This window comes from Budorcas taxicolor, chromosome 8 (genome assembly GCF_023091745.1).
Source record: "Budorcas taxicolor isolate Tak-1 chromosome 8, Takin1.1, whole genome shotgun sequence".
NCBI classification, from domain to species: domain Eukaryota; kingdom Metazoa; phylum Chordata; class Mammalia; order Artiodactyla; family Bovidae; genus Budorcas; species Budorcas taxicolor.
In genome coordinates this window covers 13,374,641-13,387,030 of record NC_068917.1, presented here as the reverse complement: position 1 = coordinate 13,387,030, position 12,390 = coordinate 13,374,641, and the positions used below count along the sequence as shown (strand labels likewise).

Genomic DNA, 12,390 nt, shown 5'->3' with positions numbered 1-12,390 from the left:
ATTTAATGTGCTGAGGGCCTCCCAGGTGACTCAGATGGTAAAGAATCAGCCTGCGATGCAGGTGACTTGGGTTCGAGGTTTGATCTCTGGGTCCAGAAGATCCCTAGAAGGAAATGGCAACCCACTCCAGTATTCTTCCTTGGCGAATTCCCATGGACAGAAGAGCCTGGAAGGCTACAGTCCATGGGGTCACAGAGTCGGATACGACTGAGTGACTGAGCTCAATAACAACAATAACCTGGTAATATAAATCTGCCTGGAAAACATGAGGAAGGAGGTAGCCAAGGACACTTTTAGGTCCTCCACAGCCAAGCAGAGGACCTCAGGAGTCAATTAAAGGCCCCCAGCTTGATTCATTCATTATACTGAACACAACTGCCCAATAAACACGTTAGTCTTCCATATGTCAACCTGCTTTATTATTATTTGCCATCTCCACTCCACCTCTGTCTTCTTGCTTTTCCTAAAGACAAAATTTAATTTTCAGCAGTCCTGGCCACAAACTGACTCCTGAGCCACCATTGAATAGTTCTCTTCCTCCTTTCTAAAATGACCCCAGCAGATTTCTTGAAAATGTTGGGACCCACTTATTAACATTTTCTAAAAAGCCTACAATGATGATGTTGACCCTAGTACTGTACAATTAGAGGTATATCCCATATTTCACATTATCTTTCAGCTTTGACAAGTCACACAATAACCTAAGAATTGGAAAGGACTTTGGAAGCCAGCCTAATTCTTGTTCTCTTCTACGGCACCCTTAATCCACAGCATTCAGCCCACATTGAATACCTCCAATGATGGGGAGCTCACTACTCCATGGGAAGACATTTCCACTGTTGGTCAGACCTGCCAGCTGGAAAATTCCTTTCCCGGGACTCCTCTGGTGGCCCAGTGGCTAAGACTCCACACTCCCAGTTCAGGGGTTTCATCCCTGGTCAGGAAACTAGATCCCACATCCCTAAGAGTTCAAATGTCGGAACTAAAGATCCCTCATGGCAACAAAGGCCAAAGATCCTGTGTGCCACAACTGAGGTCTGGCACAGCTAAATAAAAAAAACCAAATTTTTAAAAAATTCCTTTTCTGACAGAACTGAAATCTGGTCTCCCAGTCTTTATGGTTTAAAGGAACCTTAAAGCTCATCACCTTCAGTGTAATCATTCAACAGGTAAGGAATCATGTAAAGCAATCATTCTACAGAGGAAGAATCTGAAGCCGGAGAGGAGAAAGTAATTGTTCCGTCCACTGGTCATATTCTAACACCAGGAGCAGAGATGAAAAAGTCAATTACCATGAAAAGATCGGAAAGTACTACTGGGTGCCCATGCCCCTGAGTATGCGCCTGTCAACCCTAATCCCACAGCATCCCAGGCTCCTTCCTGTGGGTGAAGCCTTCTTTGTTTGTGCTTCTTTAAAATCATAGCCCCACAGTGGTCCAAATGTCACAAGACCAGCAGAGGTCACTAAAACCAGGTCCTGGGATTGGACTGATGAATTTCTGATCCGGTTATGAACGGGATTTGAATTCTAAAATAGGGCTCGCCCAGTAGCTCAGATGGTAAAGAATCTGCCTGCCAAGGCAGCAGACCAGGGTTCGACTCCTGGGTTTGGAAGATCCCCTGGAGAAGAGAATGGCTACCCACTCCAGTATTCTTGCCTGGAGAATCCCATGGACAGAGGAGCCTGACGGGCTACAGTCCATGGGGTCTCAAAGAGTCAGATGTGACTGAGCAACTAACACTAACTTCTAAAAAAAACCTTATGTCACTCAGGGCTCCCATTAAACTTGTGAACAACAGAACAATCTCCAACTTTTTCCCACGTGATCTGTCCCATCCTTGGCACCTGGAGGACCACTGGGGCTATGCTGTGCTTGTCTGTTTGACTGTTGGTCTCCTGCTTTCAATCAGATCATCAAATTCAGGTCAGAGACTGAGCCTTCGTTTGTGTCTCCAGTCAGTGCTTGACACATAGCAGGTAAATAACTCAAGATTAGTCACTGAATGAATCATCTGCCTTTACCCCATCCTGTCCCCGAATGATGAAATGTTTTTTAAAAATACACGTGTTCAGGAGAGTGAAGAGACAAACCACAGACTGGGAGAAAATATTTGCAAAAGACATAACTGATAAAGGACTATTATCCATAATATACAAAGAACCCTTAAAACTCAACAGTAAGAAAGCAAACAACTCAATTTTAAAAAGCGAGCCAGAAACCTTAACAGATACCTCACCAAAGACACACAGGCAACCAAAAAAGCACATGAAAAGATGTGATCACAAGTCATTAGGGAAATGCAAATTAAAATGATACCATTACCCACCAATGAGAGTGGCGAAAATCCAGATAACTGACAACGCCAAATGCTGGTGAGGATATAGAGCAACAGGAACTCTCATTTATTGCTGGTGGGAATGCAAAGCGGTGCAGCCACTTTGGAAAAGTTTGGTGGTTTCTTCCAAAACTAAACACTCTCTTACCATACGATTCAGCAGTTACATTCCTTGGTATTTATCCAAAGGAGCTGAAAAATTACATCCACATAAAAACTTGCACACAGATGTTTACAGCAGCTTCATTCATAATGACCGCCCATACTTGGAAGCAACCAAGGTGAACGGATAAATACACTGTGCTACATCCAGATAATGGGATATTATTCAGTGCTAAAAAGAAATGCTGAGAAGAATTATACTACCAAGCCAGGAAAGGACACGGAGGAAGATTAGATGCGTATTACCGAGTGACACAAACCAGTCTGAAAAGACAACACACTGTACAATTCCGATGATATAACATTCTAGAAAAAGCAAAACTGTGGAGCCAGTAAAAATAACAGGGGCTACCTGGGGTTAGGGAGAGGGACGGATGAATAGGCAGAGCACAGAGGATTTTAGGGCAGTGAAAATACTCTATATGATACTGTAACAGTGGATACATTTGTCCAAAATCAGAATATCCTAATATAAACTATGGATTTGGGGTGATTAGTAATGGTCAGCGTAGGTTCATCAGTTACGACAAATGTACCATCTGGTAGGGGATGTTGATGGCTGGAGAGGCTGTGCATGTGAGGGGCAGGAAGTATGTGGGAAATTTCTGTATCTTCCTCTCAATTTTGCTGTGAATATAAAACTGCTCGAGAAAATAAAGTATTTTTTAAAAAATATATGGTAGTGTTTTTCCCACTGTGACATACATACACCCTATAAAAAATATAAATAGCTAACTTAAAACATTAAAAAAACAGTCACTCAGCTCATCTATCTAGAAGTAACCAATATTAATATTTTGGTATTAGAATTATTGGAATATTTCCTTCCAGTAATTTTCTATGCACTTTTTTGAGATTTGAAATCATAGGGGCTTCCTGGTGGCTCAGTGGCAAAGAATCTGCCTGCCAATGCATGAAACACAGGTTCGATCCCTGATCCAGGAGGATCCCACATGCCTTGTAGCAACTAAACCCGTGTGCCACAACTATTGAGCTTACGTTCTGCACCTGCTGAAGCCTGCATACCCTTAGAGCCCGTGCTACACAACACGAGAAGCTGCCATAATGAGAAGCCCGCACACCACAACTGCAGAGGAGACCCCGCTCGTTGCAGTGAGAGAAAAGCCCTCGAGTAGCAACGAAGACCCAGCACACCCAGAATAAATAAAACTATTTTCAAAAACTCAAAAAGATTTGAAATCATACTGTAGATGCTCCCTAACTTTTCGCAGAAACATCTGTCCATGTTATTTTAAAATATTCCTAACCATGATTTTTAACAGCATAATATTCCATTATGAAGACACATCCATCAGAATCACTTATGGATTACTTCCTGCCCAGTCACTCTACTGGATATTTACATTGTTTCCAATTTTTCATTACAGTTTAAGAAAAAAAAACTCTAAATAATCTCTGTGTACAAAGCATCATGTACACTTGCGATGTGGTCTCCAGGAGGGGGATTATCTTACTAGAATGTATAACCATTACAATTCAAATTTTAAAAACTAAATCAGGGTTTACATTTATCACTTATGGAATTTCTTTTTAAAATTTGAGCCCTCATTCTGTATATCTCTGAATCTTGGGTTATCTACTAACTAAGCAATTCCTCCCACTTATACACTGTCAACGATGCTGACAAATATGCCTTCTGTATCTTCATCCACAACGATGGAAAAAAAATGTTGAACAGCTCAACACCAAGAATAGAACCCTATGGCACTCATTTTTAGACCCCTTTCCAGGCTGACTCAGTGCCACTAACTAACAGTTTTTGCATACAACTGTCAAATTAAATTAATACCACCACCCAGCCCACATTCCACCACTTATTTAATATGGACCATCCTACGTAAAGAAACTGATAAATACTTTACTAAAGCCAAAGTGTACCATAGCTAATGCATGGCTTCTCTGATGTAGTAACCAAACCGTTATATAAAACAGGAAATGGGGGACTTCCCGGGTGGTCCAGTGGTTAAGAATCCGCCTTCTGACACAGGGAATTCGGGTTCCAGCCCTGCTTGGGGAACTAAGACCCCACATGCCGTAACTGGAGGAGCCCTCCACTGCAGCTACTGAGCCCACAGGCGTTCTGGAGCCCACACAATGCAAAGAAAGACTCTGTGTTGCAACTGAGATCTAACGTGGCCAGTAAATAAATAAAATGCAGATATAAAGTGAAAGAGGGGCACTGGACACTTATTTTTAAAAAAGCAGGAAATGGGTTTTAATTTGATATGATTCGGCTGACTTCTGGTTATCCTTGCATCCTATGGTCACATATTTTTAAGCAATTTGGCAAAAAGTATTTCAGTTCCAACTTTGTTTTTTTTTACAAAGACTATATTTTAGGGGCTTCCCTGGTGGCTCAGTGGTAAAGAATCCACCTGCTAAGGCAGGAAACACGGGTTCAATCCCGGGGTGTGGAAGATCCCACATGGGGCAGAGCAGCTAAGCCCATGCTCCGCAGCTACTCAGCCTGCGCTCTGGAGCCTGGGAGCCTTGACTGCTGAGACCACACGCAGCAACTACTGAAGCCCACTCGTCCTACGGCCCTCACTCCCCAGCCAGAGAAGCCACCACAATGAGGAGCCTGAGCACCACGGCTACAGAGTAGCCCCCGCTCGCTCAAACTAGAGGAAAGCCCAGCAACAAAGACTCAATACAGCCCCAATAAATAAATAACTTTTAAAAAAAACTGTATTTTAAAATAGTCAGGCTGCACATCTGTAAAAAGCAGAGTGGTTCTTGTTCAGTGCCTTTCACCTGTAGCTTCCCCCGGGGAAGGACTATCAATCACGGGTGGTTATGGACCCCCTAGTTTTCTAGGAGTCATTTGCATTCATACCTGGTCTTGAACCAGTTATGACATGGTCATTACGCATTCTGGATTATCAGTCTCTGGATCCCAGAAGCCCACCTCCGAGACCACCCTAGGAAGGATCTAAGAGAAGAAATGAGACCGTCTCCTTGCCATTCCTTTATTATTCACTCACAGAACCAAAGCCCCTGAGGACCTAATGTCAAACGGCACTTGGCAGTTGTGACTCACATCTCACCAAATTATTACCTCAACATGGTTCCCAGAAAGTACGTGCCAGGAGTCACCATCTAACCAGGCCAGCCAGAAGTGGAAAGCGGGAGGACTAAGAGATCCTGGGGGTCACTAGAAACCGGCCTCACCAGAGAATACAGTCCAAGGCCATCTCTGATTAGTACCATTCCAATCATCAAGAAAATATTTCACAGTGCCAGCAGGCAGCAACTCAGAAAAGACTACTGACAAGCCTCCAACAAGTCATCTGCACACAAAGCTCTCAAATTCAGTGTCACACTCCTACCGGAATCCTCCGACAGCAATCCCAAATTCCCTCCTTGGCCTCTGAGTCTCGGAAACTCAGGTCACAAACCCAAAGGCCTGCAGAGCTGAGCAGGGAACTGGTATCAACTGGATTAAAGCAGCGGAGAGCAGGGGAACCTGAATATCTGTGGACCCACCCCCCCAGGGTGGTGCTGTCTCCCATCTCCAGGGGGCAGCCACCACTCAGTTGCACAGGCCGGCCTGATCTGACTTTTTATGAGAGTTCCAACTTCAGAGGTTTTTCTGGACTGCTCCTGATTTTTGAAAACCTCTGTGTGGCAGAAAACCTCCCAGGGACAACCCCAGTCTGCAAACTGAACACATTCTTCAGGCCTCCTGTTTACAACCCCTCCACTACCCTTTGATCCTAACCAACCTTTCCAGTCTGACTGCTCCCTCCTCTCTCACAAGGACCTCTTCTGCACACTGTGTACACCCCTAACCCCTGGCCGTGGGCCCCCACCTGTGCAGCATCATAGTGATAAACCCCCCACCTGTGAGGCACCATGAGATACCACAAAGGAATCACCCCAGACTTCCTTCCCTATTTCAGAAGTTTTTTCCAAGTCACACAAGCATAGCTCCTTCCCTTGTACCCTGTGGCTACTTATTTTTCATCTTGGCATTTCATCACCTTGCCTTGCTCCTTAATCACAGGCGGACCTTATCTCTCATGGAGCCTGTAAACGTTCAGTCCCTTCCTCATGCTTCCTTCCACCTTCAGCACTAATCAGGGGCGCTCTGCACAGAAGCAGTTTACTCAATACTTCTTCAATGTGAAAATGCTCTTTCACTGTTTTCCTAACTGTGGGTTATGATCCATTATGGGCTCATTAAGTTGACTTGGTGGAAGACAATAAACATTTGTAAATGAAAAATAATGGAAAAGAAAATAAAAGTATCAGGATTGAGATTGACATGTACACACTGTGCTGTGCTGTGCTGAGTCGTGTCCGACTCTCTGCGACCCCATGGACTGCAGCCCACCAGGCTCCACTGTCCACAGGATTTCCCAGGCAAGAATACTTGAGTGGGTTGCCATTTCCTCCTCCAGGGAATCTTCCCGAGCCAGGGATCAAACTCGTGTTTCCTCTGTCTCCTGCGTTGTAGGTGGATTCTTTAGCCACTGAGCCGTCAGGAACTAACAAGGAGCTACCGTATACCACAGGAACCTCTACGCAACACTGTAATGATCTATATGGGAAAAGGGTCTAAAACAGAGTGGATGTATGTACATGAATAACTGATTCACTCTGCTGTACACCTGAAACACAACACTGTAAATCAACTACACTCCAATAAAAATTCATTAAATAAAAATATCAGAGGAGATTGCACCAAGCCAAAGAGGTAGTACTCATGAACTTAAATTAGGTTTTTACATACATGATTGGGTGTACTAGTTCACGGTATAAATTTTATTTCTTAATGTAGGTCATGGTTGAAACAGTGTAGAAAACACTGTTCTGTAATCAGTAGATTAGTTCCACCAGGGCTCCATGCAACCTTTTTTTTTTTTTTTTGACAGTCATATATTACCTAAAAAGAAAAAAAAAAAAATCTGATGGCCACCTCTCCCCATATGAGCCTGTCTGCCCTGCTAATTCATTGATCCTGCATCCAGAGGAAGAGGGAGACTAAGTAGCTGCAATGACATTGCCACTCATTCTGCAACTCTGTGCAATCATATCCTTCAAATTCACCAGCCCTGGGATGTTGCAAGTTGAGGCTTGGGGAATTTGTTCAGTAAATCACCCTTGCTCAGCCTTGCAACAGGAAAGCAGAATTCAGAGCTCAGGAGAAGCACCCTCTGCAGACAGACAGGCAAGTGGCTGGCTTCCTGGGACCTGGCTAGGGCTCCGGTTAGGAGGAACCTGGCCCTGGAAAAGGCACTATCCCAAATTTGGGCCCAAAATTTCCTCCTTCCTCTTTTAGATCGTCTGGCTGTCCCCTCGTCTTGTTGCTTCCCCCATGCTCACCTGCAGTGAGACACCAGGACTAGACAAGATCTCTGTGGAGAGCAAAACTCAGCATGTTTCAAAGTCCAGCAATTTATGTGCTTAGTGAATTCCATTCTAGTTCCTGCCATTCTCCAATCCCTCCCTCCCAATTAGAAGAAAAAGTGTCCCATATTCTTTGGAGCCTCAATTCCTCCGAGCTGCTTTGCTCACTTCAGGTTCAGGACCAGGTGATGTCATCTGGATGGCAAGACAGAACAAAGCCTTCCAACTCACACCCCAGATCCCCTCACCAACAACCTCTACTGCACCCCCTATGACCAAGAAGACACTCATCAGGGTGCCTTCCATCCCCCGGCTCCGGCAGCCTTTCCCACCCTATACACCCTGGTTTCCCACCAATCTCAGGGCTGCAGTTGCTAGCAGGACACCTATGTTTCAACTTAGCAAACAAAAGAAACTTCTCTGCAGAGTATCAATTACTTCTCTCCAAAACACACATTTCCGATTTCTTGAGTTACCAAGCACAGCAGCTCCAAGGCCCTGGCGTGTAATCAATTTCCACAAAGAATTAATTTGCATTCATCTCCTCCTTCACCCTGCCCCTGTCAATAGATTATTTTAACCGTAATGCTTCTAAAACTCATCCACTTTTGCATTTCCAGTTATCCCAGTTCAAATCCTGGGCATTCCACAACTGTAACAGCCTACTGATTTGTCTCATAACATAACTTTTCAAAGGGCTTCCCTGGTGGCTCAGCAGCAGAGAATCCGCCTGCCAATGCAGGAGACTCGGGTCAACACCGGTTTGATCCCTGGGTCAGGAAGGTCCCCTGGAGGAGGAAATGGCAACCTATTCTAGTATTCTAGCCTGGAAAATCTCATGGACCGAGGAGCCTGGAGGGCTACAGTCCACAGGATCGCCAAGAGTCAGGCTAAACAACATTACTTTTCAAAATCTTTCCAAAGACCCTCTCGTGACATCTCTCTGGCTCAGAAACCTTGACGGTCTCCCCAGTACACACAGTAAACTGCAATCCCTCAGCCTGGCCTTCTAGGATGTTCACAACCTCAATCATCGTCCTTCCCCATCTTTACTCCTACTGCTCAAGAAACATCCCCTGGTCTGACCAAGGACATCTCCTGTCTCTCAGGAAGTCATGTCCATTTGCACCTTATGGCCCACCTCAAGGGTCTCCGGGAAAACAGTTCTGTGATTCCTACCCTATTCCTTCTCTGAACTCCAACGGCACCTATTCTACACTTTGTAGCTTGACAGGTAATGGTGCCCTATATTGAGGCCTTATTTCCCATGCTCAAGTCTTTCTGTCTCTCCCCTGAGATGATAAACTCTGGAGGAAATCATCTCCTCTCTCTCTTACATCCTCCTCATTGAATAGCTGTCTGAACCTCTTCTCCTCCCATATGCAACCCCTTTCTGACCTCTCATACCTGTTACTTCTTCCTCCCCTACCTCTGGCCTTTGCCAGAGTTATTTTCCATGTGCATAACTGATTTCATAACTTAGGACTCCAAGTCCAGTCCCCAGCTCTGACCTTGCCTTTGACAGTCCCCCTGCCCCCTAGCATTTAGTCACTCAGGCAGTCAGAGTACATTAATTTGAACTTGAGCTCTCAAATCACTTCCACCTTTCCTTGGGTGCTCTCTCCCCGACAGCCTGGCATGGTGCTGAGAAGGCGTGCAGTCCCCCAAAGGTACCTGTGGAATTGAACTTAATTGCTGTTTTCTGGTGTTTCCAGAGTCCTGAGACCCGGAATCTCTGTTTACACAAAACCTTAGGAGGATGTCAAAAAGGCCTTGGATACCTGTTGATCACTCACTTGCAGGCAAAGTGCACCATACGGGGTGTAAAGAAGGGGTCGGTGGCCTGCAGGTAACCCCTGCACCTGGCTGCCTGACATCTGGAGAACGCTCGCCTGCGGGACGCTCTCCAAAGTCACCGGGCATTGGCCAAGGCCGCCTGAAACCAAGAGGCAACGGAGCCCCCTGGTCCCCTGGCAGGTGGGCGTCTTTAGATTTCTGAGTCCGTCCTAAAGTGAAGGCGCCGAGCCCCGAACTCCCAGGCAGGGAAGAAAACGCTGCCTTGGAAATTGTTTGCACATGACAAACTCCCCGTCCAGGCCCCCACAAGCCCACAGTGCCTGCGCCCGGGGCTGCCGGCGAGGAGAGACAGGGTGAAGGCGCGCAGAAGGAAGTAGGGGGGGTGGACAGAAGGGCAGAAGTGGACCGGGAGGGTGGGGGCCAGCCCCCGAGGTGGAGGGTGTGTCGCGCCGCGCGTCCCGGAGCCCGGCACTCGCCCGCCCGGCCGCTCGGCGGAGCGGGCAGGAACGCGCGGGGCGCCGGAACGACTGGGCCGGCCGCCCAGCCGGAAAGGGTCAGGGAGGGGGCAGGTCACCCTCCGGCGGAGAGGCGACTCCGGACCGGCGCTCAAAGTTGGGGAGGGGATTCCTTGGCGAGCGTGATAAACAAGGCAGCTCACGGGAGGGAGGGAGGGCGCGCAGCCACCCCCCTCCGGCGCGGCCACTGCCGCAGCGCCCCCGTGCCCCGACCGGCCGCTGCCCCGGCGGCGCCCGCCTCCCGGCCCTCCGGCCCGGCCCCCGCGGGCGTGCAGAGCGTGGGAAGTTCCCGGGCCGCCCCCAGTCCCCGGGCTGCAGCGCCGCGAGGTCCTCGCGCAGCTCACCTCGCCCCGCCACGAGTGGCGGCACGGGCCGGGCAGCTCCCCCTCGGACAGCTCGGCTCGGTTCGCGGCTGCAGCTGCCGCGGCCCCCGCCCGCCCGGCGCGGCCCACCGCCCCGCTCCGCTGCGGCCGCCCGCCCGCCGAGGCTCCGTTCGCGCCCACCTGGCCGGCCTGCCCTCCCTCTCCGGGACACTGCGCTCACGTACGCGGCCGCGGCCACAACCCGGCCCGGATTCCCAGCCCGGGAAGGGAGCGGAGGCGCGCGCCAGCCAGCGAGCGCGGGGGCCAGGCTGGAGACACACCCCCTAGCCGCCCTCCCCGCGCGCGCACCCCGCGCCCGGCGCCGCGCGCGCCCGCCGCCCGCGCGCCTCTCGCCGGCCACAGGCGCCCGCGCCCCGCGCCCCCGCGCCCGCGCCCCGCGCCCCCGCGCCCGCGCCCCGCGCCCCCACACCCACGCCGCGCGCCCGGCGTGCACACCCCGGCCGCCAGTAGACCGTGGGTGCTCAATAAGTGCCCGAGCGACTCCGCGCACATGCGCCCTTGAACCTGACCGAGTGGTGACGCCCCCGCCTCCCCCCCCACCACCCCCAAATCCGACCCGGCGGCTGCAGCCCCGAACCAAACTTGAGTGTTTGCCTGTTTTCACTTGAACCGCCAACCGAGCCAAAGTTTCTCGCTGTTGTTTTTCCAGGCCGGGCTCTGGGACCGGCTTCACCGAGACAGGCCGAGCTTGCCCCAGGGCGGGAAAGACCGCCATCGGGCTCCGGGCGCCACCGACGGACGCTGGGCGGGGGCAATGGAGACCCAGGCCGCGCAGCCCCGGCCCGCCGCGCGAGAACGAAAGGCCGGAGGGAGTGAAGATTGCAGCCAACCTTTCCATCTTCCTTTGCTTTAATGTTTTCTTCTCCATTTTATGACATTTTACTCGAGCTCACTCGTTTGTAGTTGTAAAGTGAGGCGTTATTTACTGTTTCTGGAATTAACAGGAGAGAAAGTTAACTATTAGCTTTCAGCCCTTACGTAAACAATACCAGTTGCTTTTGGCACCGTTAGGCTCTGGCTTTTGTATAACTTGTAACGAGGAGAATTGAAGCTGTTCCATTGTGTTGCTCTGTGTTTTTCAGAGATAAGACCAAGAGCCACAACGGTAGTGAAGGGCCCTAGTGCCTGTATGCATGGGCATATAGATTCATAGTCAAATAAATTTAAAGGGTAGAAGAAACCAATCCCCTCCCCCAAAAAGTTTTAAAATATTTTTGGACTTACTTATTGAGTTTGCAGTCAGTTCACCTTCAACTTGAAGTGTACTGTTTTTCTTGCAGTGAGACGGTGGGGAGTGTGCAGGAAAGGACTAGAGGCTTTGCAATCAGACGGGCCTGGTTTGCGATCCTGATTTTATTGTCGAACTAGTTTTATGCTTTTCAGCAGGTTCTTTTCTCTATCTGAACCTCAGTTTCTTTATCTGTAAGATGAAATAAAAAACATGGGTACAGTGCCTAGCTCACACCAAAGAAACACTAAATATTCTTTCCATTCCCTCATGGTCCACCATTTGTTAACATAAGAAAAATCTCCTTTAAAAAACTCCAAAGTCCCTAAAGGATATCAGTGCTCAACTAGGGGTGATTTTGCCCCCAAGAGACATTTTGGCAATGTCTGGAAGTATTTTTGATTGTCACAACTGGGAGTAGTTGTGCTCCCAGCATCTAAACAGGTATAGGGCAATGGTGCTGCTAAATATCCTGCAAGGCACAGGACGGTCCCACACCACAAAGAATTACCTGGTCTGAATTGTCAATAGTGACACTGTTGAAAGATCCTGCTATAGGCTAATTCGGCCATCAAACAAAGACTGGTTCCCCCTT

At 48.6% G+C, this 12,390-nt stretch overlaps 1 protein-coding gene across 1 annotated transcript in view; it reads right to left on the bottom strand.

Moving 5' to 3' along the window:
• ZNF395 (zinc finger protein 395) overlaps positions 1 to 10,639 on the bottom strand; it is a 47,259-nt gene extending 36,620 nt beyond the window's left edge. The window contains exon 1 of the mRNA XM_052644928.1: positions 10,529 to 10,639. The gene's annotated coding sequence lies outside the window, so the exon portion shown is untranslated. The remainder of the gene's footprint in view (positions 1 to 10,528) is intronic.
• Positions 10,640 to 12,390: the final 1,751 nt, after the last annotated feature.